We start from the raw sequence: 12,052 nt of genomic DNA, 5'->3' as shown, positions 1-12,052 counted from the left end.
CTCCTACCCTGGGGGTCTTTAAGAGGAGGTTGGATGAACACCTTGCTGGGGTCGTTTGACCCCAGTACTCTTTCCTGCCATGGCAGGGGGTCGGACTAGATGATCTGCTCAGGTCCCTTCTGTCCCTAGAAACTATGAAACTATGACCCTCTCTCCAATCCTGCTCTTTGCTGACAGCTCACTGCTTCAGGGCACTGTTGGTGCAAGCACACACCACTGGGGCAGTGTCGGGACTTTGAGGGGTAGTCACCCAGGAGACCACCAACCTTTGCCCAAATGCCTCTTTGAAAGCACAAAAAAAAGCTTCTCTCAGCACTAGACAATCTTTCTCCCTCATGGATGTGGGATGTCCCATGGGCTCCCTACAACGTTGCCCTTCTCTACAAACATCCGAAGTCGCTTCACCCAGCAGCCAGCAATTTTCTTCAGTCTTCAAATTAGGGACTCCCCTGGCCACCCCAAACAGTTCCCGAAGTGATGGAAGGCAAAGGTAGCCCCCCCCCGATTTAGGGCAGTGATGGGGCAAGCACACGCCACTGGGGCACTGGTGGGACATTCAGGGGTGTCCACCCAGGGGGACCATCAACCTTTGGCCAAGTGGAAGGCAAAAAAACCCAACTTCTTTCAGTGCTAGAAAATCTTTCTCCCTCACCGGTGTAGCGCGTCCCTTGGGCTCCCTATAATGTTGCCTGTCTCTGCAAGCGTCCCAAGTCACTTTTCCCAGCAGCCAGCAATTTTTTTCAGTCGTTGAATTAGGGGCTTCGCTGGCCACCCCGACAGGCCCAAAAATTATGGGAGAGGGAAAAAGAGGGTATGATGGGAGTCCATACTAAAAAAACCCCCCCACGTCTCACCCCAATTCCCCACCCCCCACACACACCTCCCCATATGACTTATGCTGGCTGCCTGAGCTCCACTCGAGGCTGGAGGTGAGGGCTGGCCCAGCCAGCCTTTCACGTTTCCCCAAAGCAGCACCTCACCTTTGTGCCTGTGGTCCCCGAGGTCCCCATACCAAGCATCCCGGCTTTCTCTGGCCAGGGTGATTGCTGCAAGCCTACAAAGATGCTTCGCCCAGCAGCCAACAGTTTCTTTTGGTCTTTGCATTAAGGGCTACACTGGCCACCCCACCAGCCCCGAAGGGATGGGAGGGAGAAAAAGTGGATACCATGTAGATTTACCTGGGAGAGCACCAGGGGAGGGCGCCCAAAAGTGCCTCGCTGACCAGCAGAAAAGTTTCCTTTTGCGGGGTTGTGATTAGTGGCCTGCGCAGGGAGTGTTCAAACCCCCACGTCTCAGCCCAAATGCCCCCGTCTCCAACTGTTCATGGTTGCTTATGCTGGCTGCCTGGGCTCCCCTCCAGGCTGGAGGTGAGGGCTGGCCAAGCCAGCCTTTCACATTTCTCAAAAAGAGCACCCCACCTTTGTCCCCCTGGTTCCCTACGTCCCCTAGCAGGCACGCCGGCTTTCTCTGGCCAGGGTGATTCCTGCAAGTATCCAAAGATGGTTCACCCAGCAGGCAACGATTACTTTTGGTCTTCGAATTAGGGGCTCCACTGGTCACTTCGGCAGTCCCCAAAGTGATGGGAGGGGGAATAAACGGTTATGCCAGGGGATGGGCAGCTGGGGATCAGTGCCCGCTAAAGGTGTCTTAAGTGTTTCCATGGTATCCGGTTGTGTTGCCTGAGTTGTGTTTTTAAATGATGAATGAATGACTCTGCATGGATAAACGGGTTTACAAAAAGGAAAACCCCCTTACTGGTGTGCTCTGAAATGAACCACGCAAGTACATTTCTTGGGAAGAGCACCCAAAAATGCTTTGCTGGCCTGTGCAGGGGGAGTGCTTCCCAAAAAGAGCACCTCTTTGTCCCGCTGGTTCCCAAGGTCCCCCTAGCATGCACCCCGGCTTTCTCTGGCCAGGGTGTTTGCAGCAAGCATCCAAAGATGCTTTGCCCAGCAGCCAACAATTTCTTCCGGTCTTTAAATTAGGGGCTCCACTGGCCCCTCCAACAGTTCCCAAAGTGATGGGAGGGAGAAAAAGTGGATACCATGTAGATTTGTTGGGGACAGCACCAGGAGAGAGCACCCGAATATGAATAGCTGGGTGAATGGAAGAAAAGTTGCGGGGGTGGGGAGGAGTGTAACCGAAAGCTAGAGGTGTGTGAAATGGGCCATATTTGATTCAGATTTTCCCCAAATTGGGAACAGTGATTTGATTTGTTGATTCGGATCACTGTCCCCAATTTGATTCAGCTGAATCTGAACCTGAGTCTGAAGATTCGATGCTGATTTGGAGAATCAGTGATTTGGCCATAGGTGCAGCTTTAAATGTTTTTTCTACATATCTCAAACCAGGCCTGGCTCATGAACACTGCAATGCTGGGGCGGATGGAGCATCCCACAGAAGCGCGGGTGGGGGCCACCGCATGCTCAGTGGTGAACCCGGACGTGGACTGGAAGTACTTCCCCGCCCGCCAGGGAGCGTGCAGGAGCCTCCGCCCGCATCAGCCGGCTCGGCGATCACCGAGACCCAGGAGGCACCGGTTGCCGAGCCAGGGGAGCGTGGGGAGGCCCCCCTGTGCTCTCTCTGGCAGACTCAGAAGGGGACCGGAAGTGCTTCCGCTCCACTTCTGGGTCTGCTGCTGAGCACGCTGGGGAGCCCCCCACGATCCCGTGGACGCCCCAGCATCGCAGCATTCACGAGCCACCTGATACCTAGAGGTATATAGAAAAAACATTTAAAGCTGTGTCTATGTCCAAATCTCTGCATCTTTCCAAATCTTTCTGAATCGATTTGGAGACATTAAAGGGTCTCCTGATTCGATTCAAATTTGGAGATTCGGCCACCAAGTCAGGCCAAATCTTTGCTAAATTGAATCAGGGACCGAAGCTTTGCACAGCCCTACCAAAAGCCACCTGAAAAAAATAAACTAACCACTAAATACATTCCTAAACTGCCCCCTGCTGTAATTTAGTACTAGGAGATCAAGAGGATAAAATTATTATGGGATGCCCCCAGCAGCTTTTAGCAGTAATAGGATATCAACGAATTCTGACTCTTAAATGCGCTGTGTAACAGAAACGTAATGCCTTTTGCTGTGGCACATTGCAAGAGTGCAATAAACCTAGGAAATATCTTTAGCTAGAGAAACCCGATAATGTGTACTAGCGCCCCAGGCAATGAACTCCGTGGGTTTTGTCTCTGAGTAGGAGAGACGTAGGCTAAGTTTGCAGGTGGATGGCTGGGGTCCATGGGAAGGGTTATTCCTAAGTCCATGGATGCTGATGCTGCCTGCAGAAATATCTCCTGACTCCAGACACATCTGTTCCTCAGACAGCATGCCTTCTGCTATTTACTGACTAGGTTCTCCTTCCTGTTTCAGTTGCTGATGTGGAAGGGTGTCCAGAAGGAGCTAACACAGCTCTGGATTACCTTCCCAGATAATTTTTGTGATAAAATCCAGGCAGATAAAATCTTATTCAGCACTACCTCAGTGTTGCAGAGGTGGTTGGCAAGACGCCTTTTCATGTGAGTTCCTGCCTACATGATTAAAGTATTGAGAAAAAAATGCCCTGGGTGCTGATATTTCTCATCCCTGTCTTCTGCCTAAAGGCAAATTATTTTTAGACTGTTTGGATAAAATTAAGTTTGGCCTTTTCGGGATCTGTCAAGGTATCAAAGGTATTTTCAAGATACTTTATTCTTCTGTCTTTTTTTAAATTCCTTTTAGTACTTGTATAACCTGAAAAAAAAAGGGGATTTAAATGTCAAATCTGGGAGGTGGATTGTCCTCAGCAAAGATTGAATGTTCTGCTCGTTTAATAAACACAATTAGTTCAGGAATATTAGGCTAAATAAACACAGCGTGTTGTTCAGCGAGCTGTTTCCCCCATGCACTCAGGGCTGAATCCTGTAAAAGGTGCTGAGTCCTCCCAATTATGATTGAGACATTCAGCAGGACTTGAGAGCGCCACAGTTCCCAGGAGGTGCTCAGCCATGGTAGGATAGCCAGAGACGATGCAAATATCTGTGGTAGATGCATGGTTTCATCTTCAGAGTGGTCTCTGCACTCAGCTTATTGTTCTGTAAAAATGTTCAAAGGGCGCAGGCTACATGCCCACCTGGAGAGGATTGCCCGCTGGTCCGTTACCCCTCGGACTGGCACAGATGCTCAGGGGAAGTTAATGAAGTCAGACCAGCTGGTCAGATCCTCCAGCAAAATAAGAGTAGTTGCAGGAAATGGGATCAGGGAAGGTAGCAGGGCTGAGATGGCACCACAGGCTGAGCTTCTAGTGGCTCTGATTTCTAGAAATGTCCTTTGCATGGCAGGAGGGAATACAGTCTTCTGGACATGCATGCCAGCTACCACAAAGATGGCTTATTTTATTTTACCTTTGCTCTTCTATCCAATGAATCACTGCCTTATCGCCTTAACTCTGCATTGTTCCCTGAATTCCCCCAACTTTAGACATGGTACCTGAAGGGGGTTCAGCAGATCGGACGACGTTTCAATTGGACACCAAGGATTAGAACGGAAGCAGCCAACTAGACACTTAAATGGATCTTAGGCAAAACGTAGGTGCCTAATTCACAAAATGATGCAAATTGAGTGTTTTTTATTGGCCATAAACCCTGAGGGGTTTAAATACATTAGGAGTAGCAATGGGGCAAGAGCAGGGGGTAGAAAATTCTGGACGTCTCCTATTCACTCACTACCTCGGCATCTGCTCTGCCCTTGTGTGAGAGATGCTGCAGGGCTGGATGGACCCCTGGACTGACCCAGTACATGGCAGTTCTTATATTTTCATTACATGCTTCCATTTTGGGATTAAATGGTCCCTAGCCTAGATGCCCAGCAGCGATCTGGTTCAAGCTGTCAAGTGCCTGACTTCCACTGTGATCCAGGTCAGAGCCAGAAGAATTTCAATCTATCTACATCCCCTGCCAGTAGCATACCCGACACTTGTTAGACCCAGGATGTCTTGGGGTTTTTTATTTTATCCTAAGTATAAGAGATAAATTATATAATAGTATAAAGAGAAAAGGAAGTTCTTTCAAATGTTACACAGGTTTACTGGGATGTTATTTATCAAGCAATAATAAGCAATAATAATCAAGCAACAATGAGAGCAGCTACCTACAGCAGAGAATACACAAACACACTCACTGCCAGACGGTGAGGTTACAGGTCCCTCAGAATCCATCCTCTGGGTTTGACTGAGTCTAGGGTTACCATACGTTCGGGTTTTCCCAGGCATCTCCCCTTTTTAGCCCCTCTAATCTCGGTCCAGGCGTTTTTTTTAAATATGCTCAAATGTCCGGGATTTTCGTCAGCTCAGCCTCAAAGTTTTCCTGCCGCTTCCCAGCTTGCCCTGGCAAGGAGCTGCTTGGGGCTGGGGATAGAGCAATTGGAGGCAGGGTGCACGCACACATGGCTGGATATAGGTAAGTCCATGGGGGGCAGGGTGTGTGTGTGGGGGGAGAGGGGACAGAAGGGGGGTCCAGGGCTGCGGCAGGGTCGGGGAGGGCCTGCCTCTCCAGTGGGGGAAGGGGGCAGGAGGGGGAGCCCTTCAGGGCCAACAGGGAGGTGCATGGTTGGCCCAGCAACACCGAGGGTGGTGACCCAGGACAGACCACTGGGAACCCCATTTGATACCTCCACCCAACTAGTTATTGACCCATGGATGACTCCTCCTTGAGCACAACGATCCAATCAGTTAAATATCAACTAGGACTGTGCAAAGCTTTGGGTGCCGATTCGATTCAGACAAGATTTGGCCTGATTTGGGTGCGAATCTCCAAATCCAAATCGAATCGAGAGACCAATAAAAAGGTCCGAATTGATTTGAAGCTCTCTGAATTGATTTGGAAAAGATTCGTAGAGCTTCGGAGATTTGGGCAGTCCCTGCTCGCTGCCGCAGAGAGCTGGACTCGGACTCTGTGCTGGTAAGTAGGGGGCGGGGAGGGGGGAGGCTGGAGAAAGGGGGAGGGAACTATATGGGGACCCCTGCCAGGCCTCATCCCCCGCCTGCTTTCCCAGCCCTGTCAATGGCTGCCCCACCTGGCCCCAGCTCCTGGTATTTTAAGAAAAAATAAAACAAAACAAAACTCACCAGCTGCTGAAGCAGCCATTGGGGTTTCTGGGGGCTGGTGGCAGAGCCCCCCACGCAGCGCAGGGCAGTGGGGGGGCAACAGGGATTTCCCCCCCCCAGCAGCAGCCGGTGAGTGCAGGGCTTTTTTTTTTTTTTTAAGAGCCAGGATGCTGGGGCTGTGAGGGGTGGCCATTGATGGGGCTGGGAGAGCAGGCGGGGATGAGGCCTGTTTGATTCAGAGATTTGGCAGATTTGGCGGCAGCCGGATCTCCAAATCAGATTTGTCCGAATTGATTCGGGACAGTGATTCAAATCACCGAATTGAATCACTGTCTGCCAAATCAGCAGAATCCGAAGCGAATGCTATCCGCTCTGCACAGGCCTAATCTCTGCCTTATGGTACTTTCATCTACTCTGTATTTCTTCACTTTGTTAATAAAAGTTTTGGCAGGTAATGTCAAAAGCTTTGTTAAAGTCAAGGCATACCACATCCAATGGTCTCCCCTCATCCACAGAACCTGTCACCTTATCACAGAAGGCAACCAGGGTGGACAGAAATGACTTGCTCTTGGTGAATCCATGCTGCCTGTTCCCGATCACCTTGTTCTTTTCTAGGTACTTCACAATGAGGACCTGCTGAGGACCTGCTCCATGATACTTCCAGGTATAGAGATCAGGCTGACCTGGGTGGGGGGTGACCCAACTTCTACCCTTCCTGTTGAAGGTGGGCTGCTGAGCAGCCAAGAGTGCAAGATTCCTGGGGCCAGAAGGAGAAGCAGCAAGCAGGAGTCTGGCTGTGTAGCCCAGTGAAGAGGGCACTCTTGTGCGAAGAAGTGTGGGTGGCAAGTGGCAGGAATCACAAGACCAGGGGTGGGCTACTTCATGAGTTTTGGTGACCTGTCAAGGTCCACATCCATCTCTCGCTCCTTTCTCTCCTCCCTTTCTGTCTCTCTGTCTCTCTCTTCTTCTCTCTCATCTTGTTGCCCTGTGGGGTCAGACCGACTCTCAGGATTTCAAAATTGCGCTGTTAGATGGGAGGGTGTGACACAACTGCACATATGCAAACACACAAATCAGTTAGGTGGATGCACACACACTACCAACTCAGGCACATACACATCCAAGATTACCAGCTTAGGCACATGCATACCTATCACCAATTCAAGTACATACATGCTCTAATGATAATGACATGAAATCATACACAATGCATACATACATATACATATACACACAGGTTAAACACTGGCTCAGGTGACAGTGTGTGTGTGTTGGTGCCTGTGGTACCTATGCTTGGGGTGCTTGGTGACTAAAGAGCAAGTGGCAGAGACCAGGGGAAAAGGCAGTGGAGAAAAGGCAATAGCAGTGGCAGATCAGGGGACATGGCAGTGGGGATAAGGCAATAGCAGTGGCAGAGATCAGGAGAAAAGGCAATGGGGATAAGGCAATAGCAGTGGAGGAGATCGGGAAAAAGGCAGTGGAGATGAGGCAATAGCAGTGGCAGAAATCAGGAGAAAAGGCAGTGGGGACGAGGCAATAGCAAAGAAACGGGTTTGCAGGCAGAGAGGAGCTCAGGACGGTTGGAGCCACAGGAGCGTGGGCCAGGTGTTGGAGATGGCATTGAGCCAGAAGCAGGAGAGGGAGAAATGAGACAGAAGTCAGAGGGGCAAGGACCAGAGATTGGAGCAGGGCCACACCACAGTAAAGCAAAACCCAGCTCAGGGGTCCAAACAACCGTTTTATTAAATGAACACTGTACTGTACAACTTGGTTCCCACACACACTCACACAATGGCAGCAGGAGAAAGACTCAGCAGAAGGGTTCGAGTCCAGGTAGAGAAGAGAAACAGAGTCCAAGTCCTTGGTTGAAGAGGGGGTAGAGGGTGATAGCTACCTATCCAGGCTGGGAGGGGGTCCGCGATGGCTAGTCGGGGTCTTTCTCCAGCAGGTGTTGTCCAGAGGGGGTTGCCAGCAGGGCCTCTGGGTTGATAGGCAGCGTGACGTGGAGCAGGTCTGGTCCAGGTGAGATGGCATCCCCACTGGGTCTGTCTTCACTACCCCTTTTTATGGGGCAGACTACCAATGATCTTCTATGGCCAGGGCCTGTCCAGGTGAGGCCAGCCCTGTTCCAGAGGGCTCCAGATGTTCACACTGCGCATGTGCAGCTGTGGCACCATGCTGGGTTGCCTCGTCTTCTGTGTCTTGAATGCAGAGGGTGGTTCCAATGACTGGGCCCAGGTATTGGTTTTGATGATGACGTGATTTAATAGGGGGTCCTGCTATCATTGCATTCACTCACCCCTTCACTCTTTTGCTTCAGGCATTCAAGGAAAACCCACTGACATGGGAGAGGTTAGAGACTTAAACGTGAACCATAATTGCAACATGCTTACACAACAGGGCATGGGGACAAGATGGGAACCTGACGCACAAAATGGATACTTGACATCACTCATGCCAACCCACCCTGCAGGCCTAAATCATACAATGTGAATATGAAACAATAAAAAAATCAATGCACAAATGATAGGAATACAATATAATACAATATGAAACAGTAAAAAGCAATACAAATATAACAGGACACTGTTTACAATATAAAAAGGGGCTTATTACAATAATAGCATACAAGAACTTAGCTTACCTAGTACTACTTGTAATCACTTATAAGGGATAGAGAGGGCAGAGAAAAAGTCAGAAATGGTTAGAGGAAGGGAAGAGAGTGTATTTTTAAATAATAAAAAAAGAAAAACTGGGGGTTTTGCTACATATTCCTCCCCTTGACATCAACCTTACACAAGCGTGATGTCACTACACTGTTTGGGTTACTGAACGCCATGGTCCAGCTATATAGAAAGGAGGTGTGTGATCTTCAGCTGGTTTGAAGTTAAAACAAAACTTAGGCAGTTAAAAGAAATTAAAAGAGAAAAACCTTAGGGGGAAGAGAAAGATGATAATATAATAAGGTTGCTTTAAACAGTTACAATGGTATAGTTGTCTCTTCACTTATTAAAATAAAGTTGAATTAAATATGACTTGGAATGCAGTTTCTTTTTACACACATCTTGTTATACTGATATTCTAAATAGCATTTAAATCCTTGAGAGAAGGGGAAAAAAAACAAATCAAAACCAAACCAAAACATTTTAACGTTTTATCAGATGGCTCAGAGAAGAGGGGAGGAAAAAAAAATAAACAAAATACACATAACTGTTAACAAATATCATTTTGCTAATCAAATGCAATTTAAAACTTTATATGAATTGCTGCCCTTGTTTCAAATATTAGAACAACTTTCCAGTCCAGCCGGCCGGAAGTGTTGTGGTCTGGGGTCCACAGACCGAGAGGGATGCTGTTGATGGTAACGAGGCCGCATGGTCTATCGGTCACCTTGGATCACACTGTGGTTTCTGCAAAAGAAAACAAGCCCACACCAAGCTGCCAAGGAAAACTCCTTGCAGTGGCTGATTATTCATATTTACAGATGTACAATGCTGACGTGCAGTGGCAGTGCACACATCATTGCCATTCTTGGGGTGCTTTTCTTCTGTACTGAAGAAGTGGAGCAGTTACCTACAGGAGGGTGGCCATCGTGAATCGAGGACTTTTCTGGCCTTTTTCTGCCTCAACATCAGTGTGGGCACTGACCATCCCAGCCGATGCATATTTTCCAACAACTCAAAGCCGTTCCTTCCTACTAGCCAAGAAGGGTGGCCGGCAGGATAGAGAAGACTGTTCACCCCTCTGTATACAACCCCAGCAGTTTCCTGCCCCATGAAGGACCGGAGCGTTATTTGCTCAGTACCAGCCTGGCTCAGGTCCCATCTTTTTCCAAGTATGTTCAATGCAGCTCCAGTGTCTAGAATAGTGCTGGTGTGCCCTTGATTTCCCACCGTGACAGAAATTTGGAGTCTCCCTCCTGGATCCCACATGCGGGTCCCTAATTTTTTCCCATGAGCCTGGTCATGGTCTGCTCATGGGTCCTATCACGGGGGCACCCTCAGTACTCCCCTAGAGGTGGAGCCGCGGCTGTGACCCTGTTGGAATGGGAACATGCAAACCCCTTTTTACCAAGCTCTGCCATCCACTTAATTAACTCGTGCAGCAGCCATTTGTCCCATTTCTCCTTGGGCTCCCCACGATCCACGAGCAGCTTCCAGACTACCATACACATGCCATCCCCATCTGGTGCTGGCCTCAGCCGCGCCGGATATGGGTAGCGGTTCCCATTCATTCCTGTGTACGAATTTGACTCTCGTGATTGTAGATACCTGCCCCCATATGCCTATCCCGTTTTGGATATGTACTTTCATCTGAATAGGTGATTATGTGATCTGGTGCATACTCTGGGGTTCACGTGGGCTGTGTGGTGGCTATCGCCCCTGCTTGTTTTCCAGACAAGCGCTCTGCGTCCTGGCCATGGAGCAAAATCTCAATGGGGTGAGCAATCCCATTAAACCAGGGTCTCGCTGAGCAGTCCCATTAAACCAGTTATGGAGGGTACATTCCCTCCTGCGCCTCCTGCCAAAAGCCGCAGGGGTAGTTCATTGCTATTATGTTCTGTTACTTGCTCTGTTCAGGGGCAGTACAGATCCTGACAGCAAACCCAGCATCATGCAACGTATCAAGTAATCCCTTATAGTTTCCCCCAGATTTTGGTGGCTGGCCTCAAATTGTCCCTAAAAGATTTTTCTCCCCGAAGTACTCCCAATGTCCGCAATGCTCCGGGGAATTGCTTCCTTCCCAAAGCCGCTCTCCTGACGAACGGCTGTCTGAAGCTCAGGAGCGGCACACGACCTCAGTAGGCGATGCCACTCCATCAGGCTCAGAGTCTCATTCTGTACCACATTTAATGATTTCTGTAGCCACTGGGCCAAAGTCCTTAAGTTTGCCTGACCCGGTGTTTTTCCCAATGCAGCCAGATCCGATCCACTGAGGGGGGCTGTGGTCGGGGTGGTCTGGCTGGGGTTCCCCGAGCATCCCTGGTGGTAGACGCCTGTGCAATTACATTTACATCTGCCACTAGATTGTCTCCCTTCTCGGTTTTGGGGGTTTCTTGGGGTTGGAAAAGGTTTGTGGCATTTTCAGGGCTTTCCCAGTTATCCTCCCCCAAAAAGTCCCCTGGGTTGAGAGGAGTGTCTGGGTCCCAACGGGGGTCTTCATGGATCACAGCCGCAATTTGGAAGCTGTGCTCCTGGAGTGCTTTTTCCAATCTATCAATAGTGGCGATACAGGGGCCCTGGTTCACTTTTGCACTCTTCTCAGCTGAATCCTCTGCCATAGTTTTGACCAGACTCTGCAAGGCCTCTCGGCGGGCCTTCCCCTGACCCAAGGCCTCTGATTCTGGGGCCGGGTTTTGTTAATTTTGTGCCTCTAAATTTCAGTATAGCCCTTTTAGAGCTTCGTTGCTTGTATCTAATTGAGCGTATCTGTTTTGCAGATCACGCAGGTGGGCTCTCAGGTCTTCAGTTTTGGAGGCTTTTTCAAAATGTTCTCGAGTTGCAGTTTGTGCTGTATGCCACGGTAGCCACATTAAGGCGCTGTGTCGCTTCTGGGCCGAGGGGTTTTCACAGAGGCAGTCATTTTCAAATTGCTCCTCCAGGTCACCAGCAGAGAAGCCTGGGACACAGACTTTCTCCTTCCATGGGCTAAGCCCACCTTCAGGATTTCCTTATGGAGGGAGGGGACATCCTTGCTCTTTCCCCATGTAACCTGCTGGTTTCCCACCCCGGTCTTAGGGGTCCTGCTCTCCAACAAATTGAACATGATTTCTCAACACACACCAAACAACAACTACACAAACAATTACAAATGCACACACCAACACCCCTTCAGTACAACCGCAATGTCCTGTCCTGCAGTCCCAACACACAACAAGCAGCAGTTTCAATATCGGACCCCACTACAAGCGGGAGTCCAACAACAACAGGATTGGAGCCACAGTGGGTCCACCTATTATGAGC

General features: G+C 49.5%; 1 pseudogene; it reads right to left on the bottom strand.

The window, feature by feature from the left end:
• Nucleotides 1-10,580: 10,580 nt before the first annotated feature.
• LOC149867703 (uncharacterized) lies at nt 10,581-11,370 on the bottom strand (annotated as a pseudogene).
• Between the last annotated feature and the right edge of the window lie 682 nt (nt 11,371-12,052).

This window comes from Crocodylus siamensis, chromosome 4, assembly GCF_052110815.1.
Source record: "Crocodylus siamensis isolate JL-2025a chromosome 4, ASM5211081v1, whole genome shotgun sequence".
Lineage (NCBI taxonomy): Eukaryota > Metazoa > Chordata > Crocodylia > Crocodylidae > Crocodylus > Crocodylus siamensis.
Note: the sequence above shows the minus strand (reverse complement) of the source record. Positions and strands in the feature narration are given on the sequence as shown.